Below are 12,187 nucleotides of genomic sequence, written 5' to 3'. Positions count from 1 at the left end.
TTGCAATCATTACATTTGAATGCGTATTTCTTATCTATCATAGGGAAATAAAGGCTACTTTTTGTTATATCATCGGAGTGAGATTTGCTTATTTTATGACGCATTAATACATTTCCATTATATATTGATGTGGCAAAGGTGTACGTTAGAACATTGTTATAATTGCTTATGCATTGCCAAACAAGGTTTATTGAAAAATGCAGTACTTTGACATGCCATGTATTGTATCTAGTTATCTCTTTTCCCAATCCTATTTATCTCTTTATTTGTTTATTTATTTAGTGTTTTACAATTTATTAACATTCTACTGTTTGTATACCTTGCTGCTGAAAAATAAATAACCAGCAGCACAGAGGGATAGACAAACCGTTGTGGCTTGGCTCACCATACCTTCAAAGATATCGGCATAGGTAGGACTTAACAAAATTAACAATTCTGAGTCAATTCCCAAGAATGAGAATAAAATTGATTTCCAACAGGCATGTGTTGTCTAATACAGTCCCCTGTATCACCAAGTTAAAGAAATACTTTATAAAAATTGGAGTATTTTTAAAACCAACTCCGAAGTTTTCCAGGTGGTGGGTGAAAAACCTATATTTTCAATCAAAATAGGACCCAATTTAAAGTCCGTTCTGGAAAGGAGAATTAATATTCAGGGGGGACAGGAGAATGTTAATAGGAGCAGGCCCTGCTGCAGATGCTCCTATTGTTCATATATTCTACAGGACAGCTCTAGTTCCATACACAACGCAAACAAAAATATTGTGTTTTTGAGAAGGGGTAATTGTCTTTCAAGTAAACTGGTATATATTGCTAGGTGTAACACCTGTGCATCATTCTATATTGGAAAAACGGAGAGGTTATTTAAAACCAGGGTACATGAACATCATTATGACATGAAAAACAAGAAGGAAACCAACACTCTATATAAACATAGTATACAATGTACTGATTTCCGTGGTTTTAAATTTGCTATTCTTGTTGTCCATATTGAAACTAGGGGTGGAGACTGGCAAAATGTTCTTAGTAAAAAATAACTACTATGGCAACTAAAACTAACTGCAAACTTCCCTCCAGGCTTAAATGATCATTTAACCATCCTGCCAAAATTAAGAGAAAAGGCAGGACAGGTTTAAATGTCCAAAGATTCTTCTCTATATACATTTTTATATTGATATATTTTTATATTATAAAATACTTTTTGGGGGGGTTGTTTAAGATGCATTTACAATACTGAACTTCTTGACTGAACTTCCTATTTTGGTGAACAAACTGTTTAATAAAAATGTATTAGAACAATGTATTAGTCAAGCTTTTTTAGCTGTGCTTTTAACAAGTTTGTATTTAATATTCATGAGTTGTGTAGGATGTTTATGAATTGGGGATTTTTTGTTAAGTCGTTGGTGGAAGAATGAAACAATTATTGTTGAGTTTATACTATTTAAATCATTATTTTTGAATTTTTAATTGTTCTGATGAAGTAAACTGGCACTGACAAAAGCGCTTAACTATTTGTAATAAAATTTCCTCTGAGGACTCACAACATTAGTGCTCTGTTTTGGTTCTAAAGTGTTTTATTTGAGCACTATTGCACCACATTTTTGGTTATATCAGCATAGGTACCCAGCACGTCTGATTTAGAACCTGTCAGTATTGCCTTAGACTGCATCAGGTAGCTCTCCACAGGCTTCTGGTGAAATGGTACCCTTCAGGAGCAGTATCAGTGGAGTTAGTGATTTTGTCACGCAGCAGGAGCTGATAAGACTGGTGGAAGATATAATGGAGAGGGGCCTCAGTGCATTTATTGGCGGGTTTGAAAAGGTCCTGCATCATTCTACAAAAATGATATCACATCTGGCGCTGACCCAGAGAGCGGTTGTAGAAGACAGTGATGACAGTTCTGAGGGTGAGGATTAGATTCTCGCTATTCTCAAGCTGGATATAGGTGCACTTCCACTGTTCCCTACCCACCCCAATAATTGTTTCCCCTGACCTTTTTTCCCCATCACCATCCCTGTCTGCCTTATATGTCCTGCATTTCTGAACATGCTCCCTAACCTGCCCTACCTGGATGACTCTCTCATTCCTAAGTGCCTTTCCCAATATTCCTCACTCTCCTTTAAAAAAAACAAACAAAAAATAAAAAAATGGGCACATGTCCTACCAAAAATGAAAATAACACCCCATACATAACTCCCAGCTTCACCTATGTGTCATCTTTACACACTTGATTTGGTCCAATTGGCCATACATCATTATGCTGTTGTCGTCACCCATCACAGGTGTGATGACTCTCCAAAGTCATGAAATCATGTGTGTAATTGTACATCCATCTTATGAATAAGTGGATAACTATGGTGCGCTACTTCCACCTTCATGCAAACTTCTGTATTCTTTCCCCATGTCATACACTCTGCTTACTAACCCCATTTTCTCCACTGCCTTATCAACTAAATTTTCACATGTTTAATCTGGTCAAAAAACAGATTCGCACACAACATGTGACCTGAAATGGCCCATGGAAAATCCTTCACTTTATGTCCTCAGCATTTGTGCAGAGGTTGGCATTGCACAGTAATGCTGAATGACAGTAAATTCTGTTTAACTTCTTATTGCAAAAGATGATGATTTCAATTTAATCTGCAGTGGTCTGGTTACTTTCAGACAAACCCGGGCTGTAAGAATGCAGTATAAAGACATTAAAGTGAGTGTTGTGAAACAGTTAATGTAGCATTTCTTAAGCTGCTAAATATAATAAACTAAGAGTTCCAGTGTGACTTGCTGAGATAATTATCCTGTCTGGAGATTGATTTTTTGCATAGTGTCATGGGTTTGATTACAACTGTAAGTCAATGTATTAATTTTTGACATTTCATATTACTTTTAAATATTTTACTTCAAATGTCTGTATTTCTCTCCATATACATTTCATTAACATTCCATTTGAAGCGTGCAGCAAGACATCAGTTGCCAAAAGACTGCAGCAACAACAGGGAAAGTTAGTAATCCAGCCTTATTGTGCTTATGCCTTCATGACTGCAGCACTCCTCTACCCATTACTTTTCCCTATAGCAAACTTGTTATTGTACAGAGCATGCCAGATTAATGCTGATTTAATAAGCAAGACTAACACACAATACAGATCTTGCTACATGTCCCACTAAATACATTATTGTAATTACTATGTGCATCTGCTCTTTTTCTCTTTTCATCCCTTTTGCTCCACTAAGTAATCACTGTGCTTCAATAGTGTTACTTAAATGTTGAGAATTAGTAATTCCTTTGAGGTGTGATTAGATAATGCTCACATGTATATATATTTTTTATTACTTTCAACAGTTCAAATTCAGGCACTAAGTGTTACTGACTGTTTTTATGTACTATTTGATATCTAACTCCTGTTGAATAAACATTGTTATGATCCATCATTATCCTTCTTCTGCCATAATCTACTTTGACCCTGCCTCCATCTCAAGCTGTTAATGTATCTTTTCCTTCTGCATCATTGTTCTTCCACCTCTGTATTTGCACAATGTCTGGCAATTGGCAGCAAATGCAAATAAGGCTAAATGCAAATACACAGCTTGCTTAAAGCAATATCTTGTGAGCTTATTGCCTTTTGATGTATTACGCTGCTGTGCTTCACTCCGCTTTACTTAGCTATGTATATTAAGTCAAATGTAGTTCTCAGCAAGCTGAAGAGTTGGATGTACAGATCATAGTGATCAATAGAATAATGAAGATGAATACATACATTCATGTTTGCTGAAGTCTGTTGTCAAATGTGAACAGTCAGAAGTGGGACTTCCTATATAGTGTACTTAGATAATACTCATGTATAGAGGCTTTTCTTGCAGTGCTCTAAAGGGTCAAGTCTGGATGGGTGAAAACGTGTTTCAGAATGTTTTCTTTGATTCCTGTGACTGTAAATGTTGGCTACACCCTTACTTAGCACAGCATTATCCTGCTGCTGTATGTATGTGCCTGCCACCTGTTATGAAGCCTGTCATGTACTGATCATTGCTTGAAAGTTGGCACAGACCAACATGGAGTACTACTAATTCCCATCATACATCTCAACCATCCAGATTTTCACAGAATGTCCAGATTTTGCCACATATCTTTGGTATGTTCCTCATCAAATTTGTGGTTTTCTGGCAAATCAGTGGGATGATCTGAGGATTGAAGTCACTAAATAATGGTATACATTTCAGTTTCAGTATTAAAATCCTTCAAAATATATATATCAAAACAAACCCTGTTACTCTAGCAACTTTTTAAGTTTATAAAAACAATATTTAAAATACATCCCTTTTTTTAGCCATTGACCCCTCCCCCCCATTTTGTCAGGCTTTGTACAGATTTCTTGCACTAAGAGGTTGAGAGGCATGATTTCCATTATAAATTCAACACTTCCAGATATGATTACTCATGAGCTAATACTTTGTCATCAGCAGTACTATTCAGTTTGGCAGAGCTGTAGTCAAAGAGTATCACAAAAAAAGAAAATCACATAATTATTCTTTTAGGTTGTTCAACATTGGCATGTCTGTATTCATTTTGTCAACAAGTAGCCCTGATTTCAGAATGATGTTGACTCAATTAATTCAGTCATTTAATGTATGTCTGCTCTGTGGTTTTTACACTTGCAACTGTGTTACAAGTGTGGGTAATCTATTCTCACATAATCCATTATTGCAGTTCCACAGTGCACCGTCCTATGTATGACTTGCATTGTTTTTTTTTTTTTTTGTCTTGGCAATGCACATAGTGCAAGTATGAGACAATACAAGAGTGCAATCATCCCGACATGAAGTTTCAAGAAAGTTTGATTAATAATCCACTGGTGTACAACAACAAATGTCTGTGTCATCCCATAATGAAAAACATGTCAGTATCCCTTACAGTAACACACTGTACATAAAGTTAATTTTAGTAAGAAGTATGTAACTAAATGTGACATCACATTTTCCGGTACACACATCTGCATTTGTTGCACAGCCTGTGATGCACATTATTATCTTTTCCAAACACCGGATTCTCAAGAAGTTGAAAGATGCCATTTCATAGTGTTAAAGTCAATCTTCTGCTGTCGTGCGTGTGATTAATACATGTAGGAGGTTCGATGCACAGCATAGGAAGCTTGTGCATGTGTGCCTGTGTGAGTGTGTGTAGCACTTTGTGCTATATCCACTTCTCCTGAAAAAATATATTTAACTCTTCTCAGAGCTCCCTTATCCCACTTTTTACTGAAATAGCTTCTATGAAAATCAATGATGAGGTCATCCTGACAAAAGTGCATTCTCACCCTTAAAAGTTAGATTTGTGAAGAATACATTTGACTCTTCACGCAGCTCCCTTATTCCACTTTTTACTGAAATATCCTCTATGAAAAACAATAATGAGGTCACCCTGACAAAAGTGTGCTCTTTCTATTTAAGAGTCAAACTTCTACTGTGGTGCTTACAACTAATACCGTGCTCTCCAGATTATGTAAATAGAGAGGTAGGAGGTTTAATGCTCAGCATTCACTTTCTTCTTGAATCATCCTGTCTGAATCTCAATGCTGAGGTCAGCCTGATAAAAGTGTAGCCCCTCCTCTTAAAAGTCACACTTCTCCTGTCATACCTGTGTTTCTTACACTATTCTGTAAAATATGTATGTTGATAGGTAGGAGGTTCAAATACAGCACTGCTTGTCTTCTAAAAGTGTGATTGGACTGTAAATGAATTCAGAATAATTTTGCACACATTTGCCGTAGCAACTATCATAAACTCCAAAATGGCGGTGAAAGTCAATTTACCAGACACATTTCCTTGGCAATACATAGTTGATGTCATTGCTTTATATATGCCATATGCTTACCTTGTACTCAGTATTCTCTTGTGGTGCTGGCTGCTGGCAATGTGCTGTATATATGGTGTAACTAGATAGGTGGTTCAACTCCATCCCTGCTTGAAATAGTGTGACTATGATTACTGTTATATACTGCTGGACACCTCACAACCACCTTTATGCATACTTCCACTTATGAGGCATGTTTACACCAGCACAGTGTTATACCAGTAAACTGTAGAATCCTCAGAGGGAATAACACTTTTGGGTCACAGAATGATAACATAATGCTTCAATAACTACAGTATCACACAGATGGAGTACAAATTGTCTTGTGTTGCATGATTTTGAAAATGGGTTTTGCACATTGTGTAATGACATATGTTGGATGTTTAAGGTCATTTGTAAGTATGTCTTTCACACTCGTACTGCCTATACTACCTTTCAAATGCATATATGATGTGTGATTGTGCATTATTATTATGTACTTAACCACTTTTTAGCATAAAAATCTAGCTAATAAACAGTGGTGATGTCATCCACTTAACTGTGCTCTGTCCTAGGTGTATCTTAACATGTCGTGTGGCCCATGCAATTCAGGCACTGATTTGTAGCTTGTGATCTTTGGTAGTTAGTTCAAATCCAGCCATTACTGCTCAGACTATATTGTGTCAGTGTTATTGTGACAGTACATGTTGTTAATAATGTTTTCCATCACATCTGCCGTGCACGCATATAGATGTTGATTCCTCTTACAAAAATCTATGATAACTTCAGACATCTTATTATATTTTCCTTAAATGACATATATAGGAAGCGTTATCTTCTGACATGAGGCAATGAGATGGCATTCTTTATGTTGTTGTCTTAGTACAGCAATTACAGGCACACATATCCCTTACAGTAATAACATGATATAATACCTTCACATTCCGACATATCTCACAAGTACAGTGACACTTCTGCTGTAACACATTCATCCTGTACAATATAATGCATTTTCTGTAGTTAAATATTCATTTGTTCAGCATCCACATTTAGTGACTGTTAGCATTGTGTGGCATTATACTGTAATGCATGAATGGCATCTACCACAGTTATGTTTACATTTACAGTGAATAGGCATTCACCATCCCTTTTATTTCAAAGAGACTGTTTACGACACATACATCTGAGGTAATAAGATAGCATAGATGGAGTGCCACGGCTTGTGGTTCATCCCCATGTCATTAGTCTGTAGAGTTACATAGCTGGCTGTTCAATTCCTAAAAGAACATTATATTAATGTACATAAACACCATTATATCTAGATATTCTTGTCCAGGATAAACTATTCTGCATGGTTTTACTAAAATTGTCTGCCTTACAGGGCCCTCACACTGTTTGTAAAGCTTTTTTAGCTAGTTTCTCTGTGTGAAAGGTATTAACTTGAAATTTTCTACATTTGTTAAGCATCTGTTTGTTTATTCTGATTTCCTGCCATTGAGTATATCATATAACTGATTTGTTTGCAGTTAAAAGCATTCTCTAGTATATCCTTGCTCCTTTATCTATTTAAAATTTTCATTTAGTTGCTCACTGCTGTTTTTCTGCTGTGATAAACATTTCTGCAGTGTTTTCTTCCTAAAATAGTGTAGCTAGTAGCTGAAGTATAGTGTCCTACCCTCAATCCCTAGTGGTGTCTTGTTCTTATACTTGGTGGCTTTGCAGTTGACTGTCCCTACTGTAAATTTGATCTGGGACACTCCTCTCAGTCTAATGTCATTAGCTCATTCTACCTAATACAGAGAACATTTGAGAAGGCCAACCCCCTTAACCTTGAATTATCTACTGTTCCTCCTTTCTCCCTTTCCATTAAACAAAAAAACGTTATTCAACTGCTTGCTGCTTTTACAGTGTCTCTGTTTCCTCTTCCAACTCTATTACTTCATCTTGTTTTTTCTGCTACTTGTTTTCTAAAGTGTTCAGTTGTATCTTCTCTGCTGCATTTTTGCTGCTGTTTTTAGCCTGTTTAAATTTTAAGTGTTATTCTAAGCCTCTTAGTTTTGGTTTAAGCACTTGGACATTAGGCCTACCCCTTAGCTTTCTTTGGCCTTCCTTCCTCAGATTCTGACAAATATGGATGGATAGTTTCCTATGATTTTTCCTGCCAGCCTGGTTGATATGGGCATGCTGAGAAAGTGTAGCAACTGCCTCATGTACACAGAGAACCATCTACTACTACCACCTAGGAATACAATTTGTGAGAGATGCAATTACATAAAGAAGCTAGAGTCTACACTGCCTCTATTACAAGCCAGTACATCTGGCACTGAGAAGGTTGTCAACACAATCACTACACCTCAAACACCATGCACAACTACAAAACACGCGCCCACATATGTGGAGGTCCTCAACAAAAACAAACCCAAACAAAGTAGACCTCACAGGCAAAAACACATGAGAACTCCACAATGCTCCACACCACATACCATGCATAGTCCACACACCAGTGTCTCACAACCACTAAGGCCTAGCCATATACCCAACATATTAGTCATAGGAGACTCCATTGTGAGACACACAGATGTGCCTTTCACCAGGATGGATAAGGAGAGAGGGTCACAGTTAGTTGTTTATCAGGTGTCAGCATCCATCATATCACACATGCACTCAAGTCTCTCAACAACAGGTACTGTTATGACTCTGTCATAGTCCATGTTGCTGTAAATGAGTTAAGGTGTATCTGCCTGGACTATAGGAAAAGAGACATGACTGAACTCGATGAATATGTGTCTCAGGCAGGTATGTCCCTAGCCTTAAGCAGCATTCTACTGTTATCCTGAATGATGTCTTAATACAAACAGAAAATGATTGACTTTAACAAACTGGCTTAGTTTCTGGTGTCATTCTAGGGGGATCCAGTACCTGACAGCCTGGGAAGATATGATAAACAGACCATGGTGCTTTGCTAGAGATGGCCTGCATTTGTCTCACTTGGGTTTCAGGCTTCTGGCAAAGGCCCTTGTTTCCACCATAGTGCTGTTTTTAGGAAACATCATGAGGTCAATACTGTCAACAAAAAATATCAGCAAAATGCAAATTAAAGGTCATACTGCTCAATGCTAGGAGTCTAAACATGAAACTGCACTCACTGTAAGCATTCTTAACCTTGGAAGATGCTGACATTTGTGCAATCACAGAAACCTGGTTCAAAGCTGCAGAGAGCACCCCAGCCTTACCTGTTCACTCATCCTATCACACATTCAGATCCCAAACTGTGGGCAGCAAAGCCAAAGGAGCTGGAGTTTCAACATATAATAAAGACACACATACCTCCAGGCTGGTCAAAAAGTCTGATGCACAGGGGACACTCCAGGTGCAGTTATCCATTGACAAGACCCCTATTCAAATTATTGCTAGCTACAGGTACCCAAATTTGACTCAAGATGCCCACTCCACCTATCTAGACCTCTTCAAATCTATCAAGATTCAACCCTTTACCCTAATCCTGGGTGACTTTAATTACCCAACCATAGATTGGAAAAACTACTCATGCAACACAAATATCCAGGGATTCCTTGATTTTATCAATGCAAATGCCTTGGAACAGCTAGTCGATACCTCCACAAGAAGTGATAATATCTTGGACTTGGTATTAACCAGCATGAGTAACCACTGTAGCACCCCTACAATATCATGCTCCCTGGTAAGATCCGACCATAAAGTGGTCACTTTCAAAGTCATCATCTCCCCTGACAGCCCTCTAGCTAAGGTCAAACAAAAAAAATGTCTCCAAAGCAGATTACAACCTCCTGAGGGATGGTATAAACAGCTTCACTGCCCCCTACCCCACTGTAGGAACTGGCACCAATGTCCAAATCTACACCAAAGTATTATACGAGCATTTATATAGATGCATTGAATCATGAATACCCGACAGGACAAAATCATCCACCGCAAGGAAAAATATACCTGTCTGGTGGACAGCTGCAATATATAAACTATATAACAAAAGGAAAAAAAAATACTGTCCATGCACAAGAAGGACTAGGTGCCTAATAGGAATCAATCTGTCCTTACCCTGAACAAGCAAATAAGAGCACTACTGAAATCCTCTAAAGCCAACTTCGAGCCCAAATTGGCCACATCTACTAGAGGCAATCATAAGACCTTCACATATGTCCAAAATCTCAAAGGAAACACCCAGATCTGTTCAGAACTGGTGGACAAGGATGCCACATACACAAATGCTGTAGATCTAGCAAATCTACTGGCTGACAAATTCAGCAAAAACCTCTCTTCTCTGCCCCCCATCAGTAAATCAGGACATCCCCAGCACCTGCCCTCATCCCTTATCTCTAGGGAATAGGTCAACACTGCTCTCTCAAAGGCAAAAAATACAAGCCTCTATGGGACCCGATAACATCTCTGGCTGCATCCTATATGAACTCAGACATGAACTTGTACCACCATTAGGCACCCTATTCAACCAAAGCCTGAATACCGGCTTTGTCCCAGCCAAGTGGAGGACAGCCACTGTCATCCCTTTAAACAAAAGTGATACTTCCACCGATCCTGAAAATTATAAACCCATCAGACTAACTAGCTTGATCTGCAAGGCCATAGAACAGATTATCATGGACCTCATTAACAGGGACTTTGGCAACCTCCAAACACTCATCCCCACACTGTTTGGCTTTGTCAAGGGTCGGTCATGTCTGTTAATCTGGTCGACTTTTCTGAGATGAGGGGAAGATGGTGCACACCACCTACCTTTATCTGGCCAAAGCCTTTGACTCTATTCCCCACTCAGGCATAGTAGATTAACTCTCTCAACTAGGCATCAATCCATATGTTACCAGATGGGTAGCAAACTGATTCACTGATAGAACCCACCTAATCAAAATAGGGGAAGCCACCTCAAGCAGTCAACCTGTAACAAGTGGCTTACCCCTGGGATCTGTCTTGGAACCTCTGTTATTCGGGATATACTTCTCTGAGGTGCAAGCCAAAAATAGTGGATGATGACTGACCAAGTTTGCAGATGACTGCAAGTTGTGTACAGTCATCAATTCCCCAAGTGATGTAGATGTCCTCCAAGAGGGTCTTACCCAAACAAATGACTGGTGCAGAAACATAGCCTCAAGCTGAATGTCAAAAAATGCATCATTATCCCCTTTTGGGAGCATGATATCCCCACATATTATCACATTAATAACAATGTACTAAGTACACAATCAGTAGTGAGGGATTTGGGCACCCAAGTTGATAGCAATCTGAATTTTAACCACAATGTTGCTTCCATTGTATGGAAAGCTTTCTACATGGCCCACCTCATAAGTAAGGGTATCTCATCCAGGGACAAAGAGGTCATAACATCCCTCTATTCTTCCCTTATAAGGCCAATTATTGAGTACAATGCCCCCTTCTCATGTACCTCGCAAAGCACATGCAACAGCTGGAAAGACCACAGAGGGTCCTCACCAGGAGAATCCATGGCTTCGAACATCTACCCTACACATATAGGCTAAAAGCCCTGTCCCTCTACTAAATTTCATACAGACTCCTCAGGGTTGATCTCTGTTTGGCATGTAAAGCAATCTCAGAACCCGCCTTGATGGGACTGCTGCATATCTGCAAGTTAAGCTCCACTCGAGCAACCCATACACGCGACCTCAACCTGGTCTGTCATATCAATAGGACTTGTTGGCAGGACAGATTTGTGCACCATAGACTCCCCATCTGTGAAATACTCCCTCTCCATGTCAGGCAAAGTACCTCACTATTGCTTTTTAAGCTCGACCTGGAAAACTGAATGGGAAACAGAAAATGCAGCCCTGGGATTTTACCTGTGTCCCTGCTGGACAGGGGTTTTGGATGTTGACTTGTCAAAACATGGGCTAAACTCTTGGCTAGGCTTATAAGGGCCTCAGGGCCAATAGCGTAGTTACCTCTTATAATCCTATGATCCTATAAGAAAGCAAAAACAAACTAACCTTTACTCAAAACAAAGTATGTCAGAGTCTGAGTGAGCTTTACCAGTAGAGCCTTGAAAAGTTTTATTTCACTCCTTAAAAAGAGGGTTTAGTTCCCATCTCCACCCCTAGTTCACAGGTAATTAATCTTCATTATACCATGACCCCTCATTAATATTCCAAAATGTGCATGCTGACTGGCCAGCATGCATGTTGTAAATTGACTTATACTAATGGAAAAAGGTCCGGTCGCCCAGACTTTTTCCATTAGTATAAGTCTCTTTTAAAACACTGTCTCACTATGTTAAAAGAGTTTAACATAACGACACAGGTTTAAAAAAAGCAACAGAGATCTCCGTTGCTTTTTTTAAAGCTGTCTCTCTATGTTAAACTCC

Source organism: Protopterus annectens, chromosome 1.part2, assembly GCF_019279795.1.
Source record: "Protopterus annectens isolate FY-2018-M chromosome 1.part2, PAN1.0, whole genome shotgun sequence".
Classification (NCBI taxonomy): Eukaryota; Metazoa; Chordata; order Ceratodontiformes; family Protopteridae; genus Protopterus; species Protopterus annectens.
The sequence above is the reverse complement of the archived record's forward strand: the minus strand, read 5'-3'. Positions refer to the sequence as shown.